The sequence below is a fragment of the Palaemon carinicauda genome, chromosome 12, assembly GCF_036898095.1.
Source record: "Palaemon carinicauda isolate YSFRI2023 chromosome 12, ASM3689809v2, whole genome shotgun sequence".
NCBI lineage: Eukaryota > Metazoa > Arthropoda > Malacostraca > Decapoda > Palaemonidae > Palaemon > Palaemon carinicauda.
Genome location: NC_090736.1, coordinates 155,408,398 through 155,425,897, shown reverse-complemented (window position 1 = coordinate 155,425,897; position 17,500 = coordinate 155,408,398).

The following is a 17,500-nucleotide window of genomic DNA, read 5'->3' as shown; positions in this document are numbered from 1 at the left end:
TTCTGTTAAAAAACGGATTCACGAGCCGATAATTTTCTTATTTAAAAACATTTGGAAAAATAGTAAAAACTGCAATTGTAAATACCTATATTAAATAAAAAATTATTCATGTAAATATAATATATATATATATATATATAACTGTATATATATATAATATATATATATACATGTATATATATATATATATATATACATATATATACATACATATATATATACACACACACACACACATATATATATATATATATGTATATATATATATGTATATTATATATATATATATATGTATATATATATATATATATATATGTATATATATATATATTATGAATAATAATAATAATAACAATAATAATAATAATAATAATAATAATTGTAAATGTGTATTTCCTAATAAAAGATACGAAAATTATGAAATATACAAAACAATAAAGACAAAAAAATGGACACAGTAAACTAACGTGAGAGTGGGGAAAGACTCAGGACCTTAAAACATTCAATGCATATTTATTATAAATTAGTCAACTTATTTAGATCTTAAAGTTTCCAACGGATATACACTTAAAATTTGCAGTGAAATAATGGTAAAAAATACTAGAGTAAATGTTGTCAGGCATTTACCATTTAAAAAAACGGATATATTGACGTAAAGGAGTGATATTACGGTTCCCAATCCCGTAAAAGATAATAACAAAGTAGGATAAAAATTACGGTCGCCTGTATTTTACTGAAATACGGCTCAGAACCGTATATTTTTACGGATAATTTCCGATTAATATTACCAGTGTATGGTATCCAATAATAATAATAATAATAATAATAATAATAATAATAATAATAATAATAATATATTGTTTCCAATAAAAAAAACTTTTTAAGATTGAGAGGCCACGAAAAATTCTAATAATAATAATAATAATAATAATAATAATAATAATAATAATAATAATAATAATAATAATAATAGTAAAAAATTATATTTGTATCTAATATAAGAAAACGATCGTATGGCATAAACTGCAATAGATGTGTAATAAGAATAATGATAAAAAAAAAAATAACCAATTTCGAAATGGGAAAAAAATCAAGTACCATTTCGAAGACTAGGAGCGTTTTATTTTAATCTAATGTTAGTAGGAAATGTAAATGGATCAATTTTTAGAAAACGAAGCAAAAGGATATAAAATGGATTTGTCTATTTCATTAATATATTATAACTGTTTTCGCAATAATAATAATAATAATAATAATAATAATAATAATAATAGGGTAGTAAAAACCACTAATAACAATTGTAGTAGTAGTAGTAGTAGTAGTAGTAGTAGTAGTAGTAGTAGTAGTAGTAGTAGTAGTAGTAGTAGTAGTAGTAGTAGTAATATTTGGATAGGCCTAATAAAAACACATATATTTAACCGCCATTTTTGACGGACCCCGTACACTAACAATAATATTAATAATAAATATAATAATAATAATAATAATAATAATAATAATTGGGTGGTAAAAACCCATTATTGATAATAATAATAATAATAACAACAATAATAATAATAATAATAATAATAATAATAATAATAATAATAATAATAATAATAATAATAATAATTATAACTAGGTAGTAAAAACACGTTATTAATAATAGAAATATTAATAATAATGATAATATTAAAAATAATATTCGGGTAGTACGAACACATTAATAATAATAATAATAATAATAATAATAATAATAATAATAATAATAATAATAATGACGTATTTCCATCATTTCTCAATCTTAACATTTCAGCAATTTGAAGTCTTTATGTACGGGATTCCGTAGAAAACTTATTCATGCCCATATCTATCTTTCTTTCTGCATCGTTATTCAAAATGAACAAGGTTTTCACCTGAGAGAGAGAGAGAGAGAGAGAGAGAGAGAGAGAGAGAGAGAGAGAGAGTCAGTCAAAAATTATATAAAGGGATACAATCAGTAGTCATATTCTTACCTAAAAATGCGTATAAAATTCTATATTAATACTGTATATCAAAATCTCGGATCATCCACTAGAGAGAGAGAGAGAGAGAGAGAGAGAGAGAGAGAGAGAGAGAGAGATTCTAAAAATCATATAGGGATACAATCAGTCGTCATATTTTAAAATCTCGGATCTTCCACTAAGAGAGAGAGAGAGAGAGAGAGAGAGAGAGAGAGATTCTAAAAATATATATAGGGATACAATTAGTTGTCATATTTTAAAATCTCGGAACTTCCACTAAGAGAGAGAGAGAGAGAGAGAGAGAGAGAGAGAGAGAGAGAGAGAGAAATACCTGAATATTTCCCGTACAATAGCTCCACCCTACCGTCCGGGGATTACCTCATCAAAACCCCTACTACTCCCCCCCCCCTCTCCCCCTCCTCCTCTCTCCTCTGGGGAATCGATGCATTATTTAATCTCGTCATTGAAAGTCATCATGATGTCAGCTCTGACATCGGAATTGGATTTGATGTGACAAGTCGTGTGTGAAGGGCCTCCTGTGACGTCGTCGTCCGGATACGGATTGAAAATCGGTTTTATCTCATTCCGGATGTGATTCAAAGGCCGCTCATGAATGGCAGAGTCTGGGGACAGTGACAATGACCTAGAGACAGACCCTATATAGAAAGAGTGACTATGCCCTAGCTAGCAGAACAATGCCCTAGAGACTAACCATTTATGAATTCCGATTGATTTAAAGGTCGCTCATGAATGGTAGAGGCTAGGATCCTTTGACTGGCCAGATAGTACTACATTGGATCCTTCTCCCTTGTTACGGTTCACTTTCCCTTTGCCTACACATACACCGAATAGTCTGGTATATTCTTTATAGATTCTCCTCTGTCCTCATACATATGACAACACTGATTACCAAACAATTCTTCTTCACCCAAACGGTTAACTACTGCACTTTAATTGTTCTATAGCCACTTTCCTCTTGGTGAGGGTAGAAGGGACTCTTTAGCTTTGGCAAGCAGCTCTTCTAGGAGAAGGACACTCCAAAATCAAACTATTGTTCTCTAGTCTTGGGTAGGGCCATAGCCTCTGTACCATGGTCTTCCACTGTCTTGGGTTAGAGTTCTCTTGCTCGAGGGTACACTCGTGCACACTGTTCTATCTAATTTCTCTTCCTCTTGTTTTATTAAAGTTTTAATAGTTTATATAAGAATTATTTATTTTAATGTTATTACTCTTAAATTATTTTATTTTTCCTTATTTCTTTTCCTCACTGGGCTATTTTCCCTGCTGGGTCCCCTGGGCATATAGCATCCTGCTTTTCCAACTAGGGTTATAACTTAGCAAGTAATAATAATAATAATAATAATAATAATAATAATAATAACAACAGTGACAAAGCCCTAGCTAGCAGAACAATGGCCTAGAGACTAACCAAATATACATTTCGATTATGATTTAAAGGCCGCTCATGAATGGCAGAGGCTAGAGACAGTGACAATGACATAGCGACCGACCATACATAGGAACAGTGACAATACCCTAGCTAGCAGGACAATGCCCTTGAGACTAACCATATATAAAGGTTTTAAAGGCTTAAATGTCACTCATGAATGGAACAGGCAATGGACAGTAGCATTGCCCTATCAAGCAGGACAATGCCCTAGAGACTAACTATATACATATGATCAGCGCCCAAACCTCCTCTCCACCCAAGCTAGGACCAGGGAGGTTCAGACAATGGCTAATGACTCAGCAGGTAGACCTACAGGTTCCCCCAAACTCCCCATCTTTAGCTCACAAGGATGGTGGGGTTGCAGACACTACAGGAAACTATCGAGCTTAAGCGGGACTCGAACCCCAGTCCAGCAAATGGCCAAGCAAGGACGTTTCCAATAGGCCACCACAATCGTAATAGTCGTTAATTGTTCCAATAGGTAGATTACGATGGTTAATGATGATATACTAATAAGTAAGGTTAGGTTAGTATTTAACACAACATTATTATCATTAACTCTTTCAGAAATGGTTTGCGTGTCGTCATGATCAGCAAAGTTGTATATAATAATCAGGGACACCAGTGCTAGGTTGGTTTGCAGTAAGCGATCAGACGAAAATCTCCCATCACTAATCCGCACTGACCAGCGTGGTGATGAAAACTGGCAAAAGGCCAAGTATGAATGACATGCTGAGGCCTTTATCCTGCAGTGATAACAGCTGCATTTGTTTTATCATTAAAATGGAGAGCTTATGATTAGCCAGCCCAATAAGTCTAACTAAACCCATTAAATTCAAGTTATAAATAAACAATTTATATAAAAAAACTTATAAATAACAATTCAAATTTCATTAATTATATCTGTTTGATTAAAACCTTATACTTTTAAAAGCAAAGAAATCTCAAAATCCGATAAAATGTCAGACATAGTTTTCTCAATAAAACATTAATATCCATTTTTTAAATAAAAAGAATTCACATAGAGCAAAAATGACTGCTGAATATTTAGAAATATATGTATGCACACACACACACGCAGGTTCAACCCTTCCCAATAATATCTACAACACAATAGTTTGGGCAATTTGTGGGAGATTGTTGTTTTTCGAGAGGTTTCCGTTCAGCTGAACAGGAATATATATATATATATATATATATATATATATATATATATATATATATATATATATATATATATATATATATATTTATATATATATATATATATATGGATAAATATCAACACAACATCGTGTTCAAATAGAAATAAATTTCTACCTCATACTTGGGATCGAACGCTAGCCCCTTCTAATGAAAGGCCAGGTCGAAACCAACCATGCCACGAGAGGCCATAAAGGGAATCGGAACCTGACGCTAACTAGCTGTCCGAGGATTTATATAAACACTTTCTCTTTATTATATAGATGAGGTAATTATTGTTATTACTATTACCATTATTCTTGGTGTTGTTGGTGTGATTTTTACACACACACACACACACACACACACACACACACACACACACACATATATATATATAAATATATATATATATACATATATATACACACACACTTGCTCTATTATATAGGGGAGATTATTATCATTATTACTAATACCATTATTGATGTGGTTGTTATCATTATTACCAAGAGCCAAGCATAATGCTAGAAACCCAAGTTACCCAATAGGGAAGACTCTAAAGAAACGGAAAAGTAAATTATGTCACATAAATTACAAGACATTAAAAAATATAAAAGATGAATGGCAAAGTTGAACAAATAATTAACAGATAAACTATTAATTGGGAGTAAGACAACTGGAATGATAGAAAAAAAAAAATAATAATAATAATAATAATAATAATAATAATAACAACAACATATACTTATTTTGTCGTTTTAAAAGATGTTTTTAATTATTTTCTACTAACGTCAAATTGTAATTTAAGGTAACATGTAATTAAAAAAAAAAACTAATCTGAGACTCACTTCAAAGAAATTGTTCGAAGAAATTATGATCTCTGACTGGATACATAAATAATTACCATCAACGCAATAAAAATCTATTGCATGAGCGATTTACTTATGAATATTGTGACACCAATATGTCCCATGTAGACGGATAATGAGACGTCGGAATATGGGTTTTCTTCATTTATTACAAAAGTTTCGTTCGTAAGTACACCGTACACAGCTACCCACTCAGGTGAGAGAGCCTTGTCTACTCGAGCGCCCAAAGGCAACTAAACACCTCTCGCTATCAAAATGCAATCTTGCTACAACAACATGCTGAGTTATAGGGTTTAGTAAAATTCTCATGATTATAGAGTTCATTTACCTTGACGTACAACACATATCTACATACAAGAATTAGGACATTCCTATGCAAATTACATAAATGTAATTGGTATCCTATTACTATATCTATAATTTACCCACCATCCTTAGCTCACAAGGATGGTGAGATTGCAGCGACCAAAGGAACTTACGAGTTTGAGCGGGATTCAAACCCCAGTCTGGTGTCCACCAGTCAGGGACGTTACCACATGGGCCACCACAACCATGCGTCAAACCATGCAAATTCTAATAGTTATTCGTTCCCATCTATAATATTCACGATTTTTATTATTTGTGTATGTCGAAAACTACGTATGTTCATGCCCGTATTCTCTTTGCATGTTAAACCCATGTGATTACGTTCGTAATTTTGTACGTATATTTATCACCGCAAATACTACTACTACTACTACTACTACTACTACTACTACTACTACTACCAACAACTACAACAACAACAACAACACTAATAATAATAATAATAATAATAATACTCACGCCTGTATTCTCTGCGTTTGCTGAACACAGTATATGATTACATGTATAAGCTATTTATTGTGTATATAAAACAGGGCACTTATTCACGCTTGTATGCTTTCTGTATGTTTAACACAGCGTATTTTCACATCTTTAATCTTCTTGCATGCTTAACACAGCATTTGTTCACGCCTGCAGTTTTGTGCATATCATACACTGGAATTATTTATGGCCTATATATTTGTGTATTTTAAACAAAATAGTTGTTTACATCGACATTCTTTGCATACATTAAACAGGAATTATTCACGCTGCATTCTTTGTGCATAATGAATACGGGAATTATTCACGCCTGCATTTATTGTGCATATGATACTCGGGAATTATTCACGCCTGCATTCTATGTACCTAATTAACACAAGAATTATTCACGCCTGCATTCTATGTACATAATAAACACAAGAATTATTCACGCCTGCATTCTATGTACATAATAAACACAAGAATTATTCACGCCTGCATTCTATGTACCTAATTAACACAAGAATTATTCACGCCTGCATTCTATGTACCTAATTAACACAAGAATTATTCACGCCTGCATTCTATGTACATAATAAACACAAGAATTATTCACGCCTGCATTCTATGTACCTAATTAACACAAGAATTATTCACGCCTGCATTCTATGTACATAATAAACACAAGAATTATTCACGCCTGCATTCTATGTACCTAATTAACACAAGAATTATTCACGCCTGCATTCTATGTACCTAATAAACACAAGAATTATTCACGCCTGCATTCTATGTACCTAATTAACACAAGAATTATTCACGCCTGCATTCTATGTACCTAATTAACACAAGAATTATTCACGCCTGCATTCTATGTACCTAATTAACACAAGAATTATTCACGCCTGCATTCTATGTACCTAATTAACACAAGAATTATTCACGCCTGCATTCTATGTACCTAATTAACACAAGAATTATTCACGCCTGCATTCTATGTACCTAATTAACACAAGAATTATTCACGCCTGCATTCTATGTACCTAATTAACACAAGAATTATTCACGCCTGCATTCTATGTACCTAATTAACACAAGAATTATTCACGCCTGCATTCTATGTACCTAATTAACACAAGAATTATTCACGCCTGCATTCTATGTACCTAATTAACACAAGAATTATTCACGCCTGCATTCTATGTACCTAATTAACACAAGAATTATTCACGCCTGCATTCTATGTACCTAATAAACACAAGAATTATTCACGCCTGCATTCTATGTACCTAATTAACACAAGAATTATTCACGCCTGCATTCTATGTACCTAATTAACACAAGAATTATTCACGCCTGCATTCTATGTACCTAATAAACACAAGAATTATTCACGCCTGCATTCTATGTACCTAATTAACACAAGAATTATTCACGCCTGCATTCTATGTACCTAATAAACACAAGAATTATTCACGCCTGCATTCTATGTACCTAATTAACACAAGAATTATTCACGCCTGCATTCTATGTACCTAATTAACACAAGAATTATTCACGCCTGCATTCTATGTACCTAATTAACACAAGAATTATTCACGCCTGCATTCTATGTACCTAATTAACACAAGAATTATTCACGCCTGCATTCTATGTACCTAATTAACACAAGAATTATTCACGCCTGCATTCTATGTACCTAATTAACACAAGAATTATTCACGCCTGCATTCTATGTACCTAATAAACACAAGAATTATTCACGCCTGCATTCTATGTACCTAATTAACACAAGAATTATTCACGCCTGCATTCTATGTACCTAATTAACACAAGAATTATTCACGCCTGCATTCTATGTACCTAATTAACACAAGAATTATTCACGCCTGCATTCTATGTACATAATAAACACAAGAATTATTCACGCCTGCATTCTATGTACCTAATTAACACAAGAATTATTCACGCCTGCATTCTATGTACCTAATAAACACAAGAATTATTCACGCCTGCATTCTATGTACCTAATTAACACAAGAATTATTCACGCCTGCATTCTATGTACCTAATTAACACAAGAATTATTCACGCCTGCATTCTATGTACCTAATAAACACAAGAATTATTCACGCCTGCATTCTATGTACATAATAAACACAAGAATTATTCACGCCTGCATTCTATGTACCTAATTAACACAAGAATTATTCACGCCTGCATTCTATGTACCTAATAAACACAAGAATTATTCACGCCTGCATTCTATGTACCTAATTAACACAAGAATTATTCACGCCTGCATTCTATGTACCTAATTAACACAAGAATTATTCACGCCTGCATTCTATGTACATAATAAACACAAGAATTATTCACGCCTGCATTCTATGTACCTAATTAACACAAGAATTATTCACGCCTGCATTCTATGTACATAATAAACACAAGAATTATTCACGCCTGCATTCTATGTACCTAATTAACACAAGAATTATTCACGCCTGCATTCTATGTACCTAATAAACACAAGAATTATTCACGCCTGCATTCTATGTACCTAATTAACACAAGAATTATTCACGCCTGCATTCTATGTACCTAATTAACACAAGAATTATTCACGCCTGCATTCTATGTACATAATAAACACAAGAATTATTCACGCCTGCATTCTATGTACCTAATTAACACAAGAATTATTCACGCCTGCATTCTATGTACATAATAAACACAAGAATTATTCACGCCTGCATTCTATGTACCTAATTAACACAAGAATTATTCACGCCTGCATTCTATGTACCTAATTAACACAAGAATTATTCACGCCTGCATTCTATGTACCTAATTAACACAAGAATTATTCACGCCTGCATTCTATGTACCTAATTAACACAAGAATTATTCACGCCTGCATTCTATGTACCTAATTAACACAAGAATTATTCACGCCTGCATTCTATGTACCTAATTAACACAAGAATTATTCACGCCTGCATTCTATGTACATAATAAACACAAGAATTATTCACGCCTGCATTCTATGTACCTAATTAACACAAGAATTATTCACGCCTGCATTCTATGTACCTAATTAACACAAGAATTATTCACGCCTGCATTCTATGTACATAATAAACACAAGAATTATTCACGCCTGCATTCTATGTACCTAATTAACACAAGAATTATTCACGCCTGCATTCTATGTACCTAATTAACACAAGAATTATTCACGCCTGCATTCTATGTACCTAATTAACACAAGAATTATTCACGCCTGCATTCTATGTACCTAATTAACACAAGAATTATTCACGCCTGCATTCTATGTACCTAATTAACACAAGAATTATTCACGCCTGCATTCTATGTACCTAATTAACACAAGAATTATTCACGCCTGCATTCTATGTACATAATAAACACAAGAATTATTCACGCCTGCATTCTATGTACCTAATTAACACAAGAATTATTCACGCCTGCATTCTATGTACCTAATAAACACAAGAATTATTCACGCCTGCATTCTATGTACCTAATTAACACAAGAATTATTCACGCCTGCATTCTATGTACCTAATTAACACAAGAATTATTCACGCCTGCATTCTATGTACATAATAAACACAAGAATTATTCACGCCTGCATTCTATGTACCTAATTAACACAAGAATTATTCACGCCTGCATTCTATGTACCTAATTAACACAAGAATTATTCACGCCTGCATTCTATGTACCTAATTAACACAAGAATTATTCACGCCTGCATTCTATGTACCTAATTAACACAAGAATTATTCACGCCTGCATTCTATGTACCTAATTAACACAAGAATTATTCACGCCTGCATTCTATGTACCTAATTAACACAAGAATTATTCACGCCTGCATTCTATGTACCTAATTAACACAAGAATTATTCACGCCTGCATTCTATGTACCTAATTAACACAAGAATTATTCACGCCTGCATTCTATGTACCTAATTAACACAAGAATTATTCACGCCTGCATTCTATGTACCTAATTAACACAAGAATTATTCACGCCTGCATTCTATGTACATAATAAACACAAGAATTATTCACGCCTGCATTCTATGTACCTAATAAACACAAGAATTATTCACGCCTGCATTCTATGTACCTAATTAACACAAGAATTATTCACGCCTGCATTCTATGTACCTAATAAACACAAGAATTATTCACGCCTGCATTCTATGTACCTAATTAACACAAGAATTATTCACGCCTGCATTCTATGTACATAATAAACACAAGAATTATTCACGCCTGCATTCTATGTACCTAATTAACACAAGAATTATTCACGCCTGCATTCTATGTACCTAATTAACACAAGAATTATTCACGCCTGCATTCTATGTACATAATAAACACAAGAATTATTCACGCCTGCATTCTATGTACCTAATTAACACAAGAATTATTCACGCCTGCATTCTATGTACCTAATTAACACAAGAATTATTCACGCCTGCATTCTATGTACATAATAAACACAAGAATTATTCACGCCTGCATTCTATGTACCTAATTAACACAAGAATTATTCACGCCTGCATTCTATGTACATAATAAACACAAGAATTATTCACGCCTGCATTCTATGTACCTAATTAACACAAGAATTATTCACGCCTGCATTCTATGTACATAATAAACACAAGAATTATTCACGCCTGCATTCTATGTACCTAATTAACACAAGAATTATTCACGCCTGCATTCTATGTACATAATAAACACAAGAATTATTCACGCCTGCATTCTATGTACATAATAAACACAAGAATTATTCACGCCTGCATTCTATGTACCTAATTAACACAAGAATTATTCACGCCTGCATTCTATGTACATAATAAACACAAGAATTATTCACGCCTGCATTCTATGTACCTAATTAACACAAGAATTATTCACGCCTGCATTCTATGTACATAATAAACACAAGAATTATTCACGCCTGCATTCTATGTACATAATAAACACAAGAATTATTCACGCCTGCATTCTATGTACATAATAAACACAAGAATTATTCACGCCTGCATTCTATGTACATAATTAAACATAAGAATTATTCACGCCTGCATTTATTGTGCATATCAAACAGAGGAATTATTCAAGCCTGCATTCTTTGTGCATATTAAACAGAGGAATTATTCAAGCCTGCATTCTTTGTGCATATTAAACAGAGGAATTATTCAAGCCTGCATTCTTTGTGCATATTAAACACAGGAATTATTCAAGCCTGCATTTATTGTGCATATTAAACAGAGGAATTATTCACGCCTGCATATATTGTGCATATTAAACAGAGGAATTATTCAAGCCTGCATTCTTTGTGCATATTAAACACAAGAATTATTCACGCCTGCATTCTTTGTGCATATTAAACACAGGAATTATTCACGCCTGCATTCTTTGTGCATATTAAACACAGGAATTATTCAAGCCTGCATTTATTGTGCATATTAAACAGAGGAATTATTCACGCCTGCATTTATTGTGCATATTAAACAGAGGAATTATTCAAGCCTGCATTCTTTGTGCATATTAAACACAAGAATTATTCACGCCTGCATTCTTTGTGCATATTAAACACAGGAATTATTCACGCCTGCATTCTTTGTGCATATTAAACACAGGAATTATTCACGCCTGCATTTATTGTGCATATTAAACAGAGGAATTATTCAAGCCTGCATTCTTTGTGCATATTAAACAGAGGAATTATTCAAGCCTGCATTTATTGTGCATATTAAACAGAGGAATTATTCAAGCCTGCATTCTTTGTGCATATTAAACACAGGAACTATTCACGCCTGCATTCTTTGTGCATATTAAACAGAGGAATTATTCACGCCTGCATTCTTTGTGCATATTAAACACAGGAATTATTCACGCCTGCATTTATTGTGCATATTAAACAGAGGAATTATTCAAGCCTGCATTCTTTGTGCATATTAAACACAGGAATTATTCACGCCTGCATTCTTTGTGCATATTAAACACAGGAATTATTCACGCCTGCATTTATTGTGCATATTAAACAGAGGAATTATTCACGCCTGCATTCTTTGTGCATATTAAACACAGGAACTATTCACGCCTGCATTCTTTGTGCATATTAAACACAGGAATTATTCACGCCTGCATTCTTTGTGCATATTAAACACAGGAATTATTCACGCCTGCATTCTTTGTGCATATTAAACACAGGAACTATTCACGCCTGCATTCTTTGTGCATATTAAACACAGGAATTATTCACGCCTGCATTCTTTGTGGATATTAAACACAGGAATTATTCACGCCTGCATTCTTTGTGCATATTAAACACAGGAACTATTCACGCCTGCATTCTTTGTGCATATTAAACACAGGAATTATTCACGCCTGCATTCTTTGTGCATATTAAACACAGGAATTATTCACGCCTGCATTTATTGTGCATATTAAACAGAGGAATTATTTACGCCTGCATTCTTTGTGCATATTAAACACAGGAATTATTCACGCCTACATTTATTGTCCATATTAAACACAGGAATTATTTACGCCTGCATTCTTTGTGCATATTAAACACAGGAACTATTCACGCCTGCATTCTTTGTGCATATTAAACACAGGAACTATTCACGCCTGCATTCTTTGTGCATATTAAACACAGGAATTATTCACGCCTGCATTCTTTGTGCATATTAAACACAGGAACTATTCACGCCTGCATTCTTTGTGCATATTAAACACAGGAATTATTCACGCCTGCATTCTTTGTGCATATTAAACACAGGAATTATTCACGCCTGCATTCTTTGTGCATATTAAACACAGGAACTATTCACGCCTGCATTCTTTGTGCATATTAAACACAGGAATTATTCACGCCTGCATTCTTTGTGCATATTAAACACAGGAATTATTCACGCCTGCATTTATTGTGCATATTAAACACAGGAATTATTCACGCCTACATTCATTGTCCATATTAAACACAGGAATTATTTACGCCTGCATTCTTTGTGCATATCAAACACAGGAATTATTCACGCCTGCAATTATTGTGCATATTAAACACAGGAATTATTCACGCCTGCATTTATTGTCCATATTAAACACAGGAATTATTCATGCCTGCATTTATTGTCCATATTAAACACAGGAATTATTCATGCTTGCATTTATTGTGCATATAAAACACAGGAATTATTCACGCCTGCATTTATTGTCCATATTAAACACAGGAATTATTCATGCTTGCATTTATTGTGCATATTAAACACAGGAATTATTCACGCCTGCATTTATTGTGCATATTAAACACAGGAATTATTCACGCTTGCATTTATTGTGCATATTAAACACAGGAATCATTCAAGCTTGCATTCTCTTTTCATATGAAATACGGGAATTATTCACGCAGGAATCATTTGTACCTATTAAAAAGGAATTACTTACGCCTGCATTTTTGTATATAATAAACACAGGAATTTTCCATACCTGCATTCTTTGTGTATACTAAACACTGGAAATTATGATGAAATTCCTTGTGTGTATAAAACACACTGGAATTCTTGGTATATATTAAAAAAAAATCAATTATTCAAGCCTGCATTCTTATTACATACCAAACACAGCCATTGTAAGTATTTACATCCTTTGAGTATATTTCATCAAAGTATTCAAACATACCACTGGTCACAGTGCTGACCTCTCACAGTGCCTGACCACACCACCGATCTCCAGGCTTCCTATCATTCCAAAACCAGCCCGAGACCGGTTAGCCATACCTTCCTTTTATATTCCATTTCCCTCTAAACAAATAAGTTTCCTTTTTACCTATAGAGAGACACGAATACAGTTTACTTCTATCTATAGTGTGATTTCTCAGACGTCCGCTTTTCTATAGATTCGCTCCAAGAAAGGTTTGTGGCTCATCCCACCAACGGCAGTTCGCCCATGCATAAACATGTGTTTGCCTTCTCATGCATTGGGGAACTAGAAGAAGAAATGAAGAAAAGAAGAAGAAGAAGAAGAAAAAGAAAGAAGAAACTGTGCTTTCAAAGCATTTTCTTTTCTCTTCCATAAGAGAAAGAATACGTTTTTCCAATCTATACATTTTTTTTTTTTGCAAAGGTTTCTTTCTCCATATCTCTCCCACTCGCTCTTTTTCAGTCATGTCCATTTTGGAAACCAAATAATAGTGAATAATCATAATAATGAATAATAATAATACGGTCATGATTTACCCACCACGTCGTCGAGGGAATTCATTATGTATGGGGCGACCTGCCCACTCCTTTGTCTGCCCCGTAACCTCAACACTGGGTAGGGGGCCCAACTAAATATCTGTATATATGCATATCTCCCCTTTTTTTACCAGGGGTGAGGGAAGGGGGGGGGGAGGGGGGGCATCAGCACCTTTTTGAGTCAGGCATTATATTATTATTATCCTTATTATTACTACTGACCATGGTCAGTCTCTTTAATCAACAAGTACCCCTCCCCATAAAGGGGGCTTCTTTTGCTTGCATGGTGATGAGTCAACATTTTTTTTTTACGTGTGATATCCCTTCTTCGAATATTGGCCAGATCGTATAATAAACGTCATGAGATGAAGGTAAGGGGAGATGGGAGGGGTATATACCCCCTCAGTTCTCTTTCTTTCTCTTGTCCATCTAGAAATGCATCTCTTTTGAGGTGGGCGGAAAGGGGGGGGGGGTGACCACCCTTCTAACCCCACTCTAACACCGCCCTCTCTATTCTATGATGTGGGTTACTTTTTTCCCCTTTCACTCTTTTTTATCTCTCCCTCTCTTTCTCTCTTTTCCATCAGCAAAACCACCGTCATGAACATATTGTGATTTTGACATTGATTGTCCATTTTTAACGGAAGCACAATCATTCGCCAATGGCCCGATATCCACGAATGAATAGAGAGAGAGAGAGAGAGAGAGAGAGAGAGAGAGAGAGAGAGAGAGAGAGAGAGAGAGAGAGAGAGAGAGAGCATATTTCTGAATCGAAGTATTCTACAAATAGTAAATACATTTTAGATTGTATACTATATGTCAATGGATATAAGAGAGAGAGAGAGAGAGAGAGAGAGAGAGAGAGAGAGAGAGAGAGAGAGAGAGAGAGAGAGAGAGAGAGATCCCTGTCATGTGCATGTATCTTTTAAACCAAATTTTGACCACGGTTATATGATGATTGAAGGGTAGACACACACACACACAAACACACACATATATACACTCAATATCCTTCGAGTTAATCAAACTTGTTGTTTGGTGGTCCCTTCACCACTCCTCATTCTCCACCTTTCTTCTTCTTTCTCTTTTCTTTCGTTTCGAAAAGTGTTGTGGTCAAAGGGAAGTTCTTAGTGGCCACAGAACTGCCGTTTTTCCACGTAAGGACCCGTCATACGTGAGATGGCGGTGATGAGGTTAAAAGGTATTATAATATGTAACGAATGTCGTCAAATAACAGCTAACACTATCAAACAAATCATGATGGTGATGTTGATAGTGAGGTCAAAATGTAAAATAATGTTTTACGAATGTCGTCAAATAAAAAGCTAATACTATCAAACAAAAATATGATGGTGTAGGTGATGTGATGAACAAGTCAAAATTTATGATAATGTTTTACGAAAATCGCCATATAACAGTTATCACTATTAAACAAAAACATGACGGTGATGGTGAGGTCAAAATGTATAATGTTTTACGAATGTCCTAAAAAAAAAAAAAAAAAAAAAAAAAAAAAAAAAACTATCAAATAAAATTATGATGGTGACGGTGATGATGAGGTCAACATGTATAATACTGTTTGACGCATATCGTCATATTATAGGTAACACTATTATACAATAACATGATGGTGATGATATTGATGATGATGAGGTCAACATGTATAATAATGTTTGACGAATATCATATCACAGCTAACACTATTAAACAAAAACATGATGTGATGATGATGTGGATAGTGATGTCAACAAATTGAATAACGCCTCATCCATATCAACAAACAACGTTAAAACTATAATACAAGATAACAAGAGCGATCTGATTAATCTAATATATATATATATATATATATATATATATATATATATATATATATATATATATGACATTACTATCAAAGAAGTAATAATAACAATCCGTAGTTTACAATTTCCTAAAAAGGAAGACAATATTTCATCTCCAATGAAGATTGATTGATTAATTTAATATTTTCTGGCGTAACAACACTAAAGGCTATTAACGCCATCAGTTAAAATCCTGAATGAAACAAGAGAGCATCCAAGGTGATTGTGGCTGTGCCGTGTGTGTAAGGTGACCGACGTAATGTTGATGAGCTTCCGTGTAGTTTTCTGCACTTTAGTCCATTTCTTTTAGCGAGTCATATTTGCACCGACTCGCAACAATGCCCTTTTAGCTCGGAAAAGTTTCCTGGTCGCTGATTGGTTAGAATTATCTTGTTCAACCAATCAGAGATCAGGAAACATTTCTGAGCTAAAAGGGCACCGCTGCGAGTCGGTGCAAATATGACTCGCTAAAAGAAATGGACTATAGTGTTGCATCCCTGATTACAAAGATTCATAAGACGAAAGTGAGATGCGCTTATCATTCTGATTTTCTTGCAAGCCATCTTTCTTGTAAAACTATTCAAACTTAAAAAAACTGTATTTATAAAACACCCCATTCAAACTCACAAAACTATTTATAAGACCCCCTTTTTCAAACGCAGAAAACTGCATTTTATAAAACACCCCATTCAAACTTACAAAACTATTTATAAGACCCCCCTTTTCAAACTTAGAAAACTGCATTTTATAGAACACCCCATTCAAACTTACAAAACTATTTATAAAACCCACTTTTTCAAACTTAGAAAACTGCATTTTATAAAACACACCATTCAAACTTACAAAACTATATATAAGACCCCCTTTTCAAACTTAGAAAACTGCATTCTATAGAACACCCCATTCAAACTTCAAAACTATTTATAAGACCCACTTTTTCAAACTTAGAAAACTGCATTTTATAAAACACCCCATTCAAACTTACAAAACTATTCATAAGACCCACTTTTTCAAACTTAGAAAATGTATTTATAAGACCCATATATTTAAA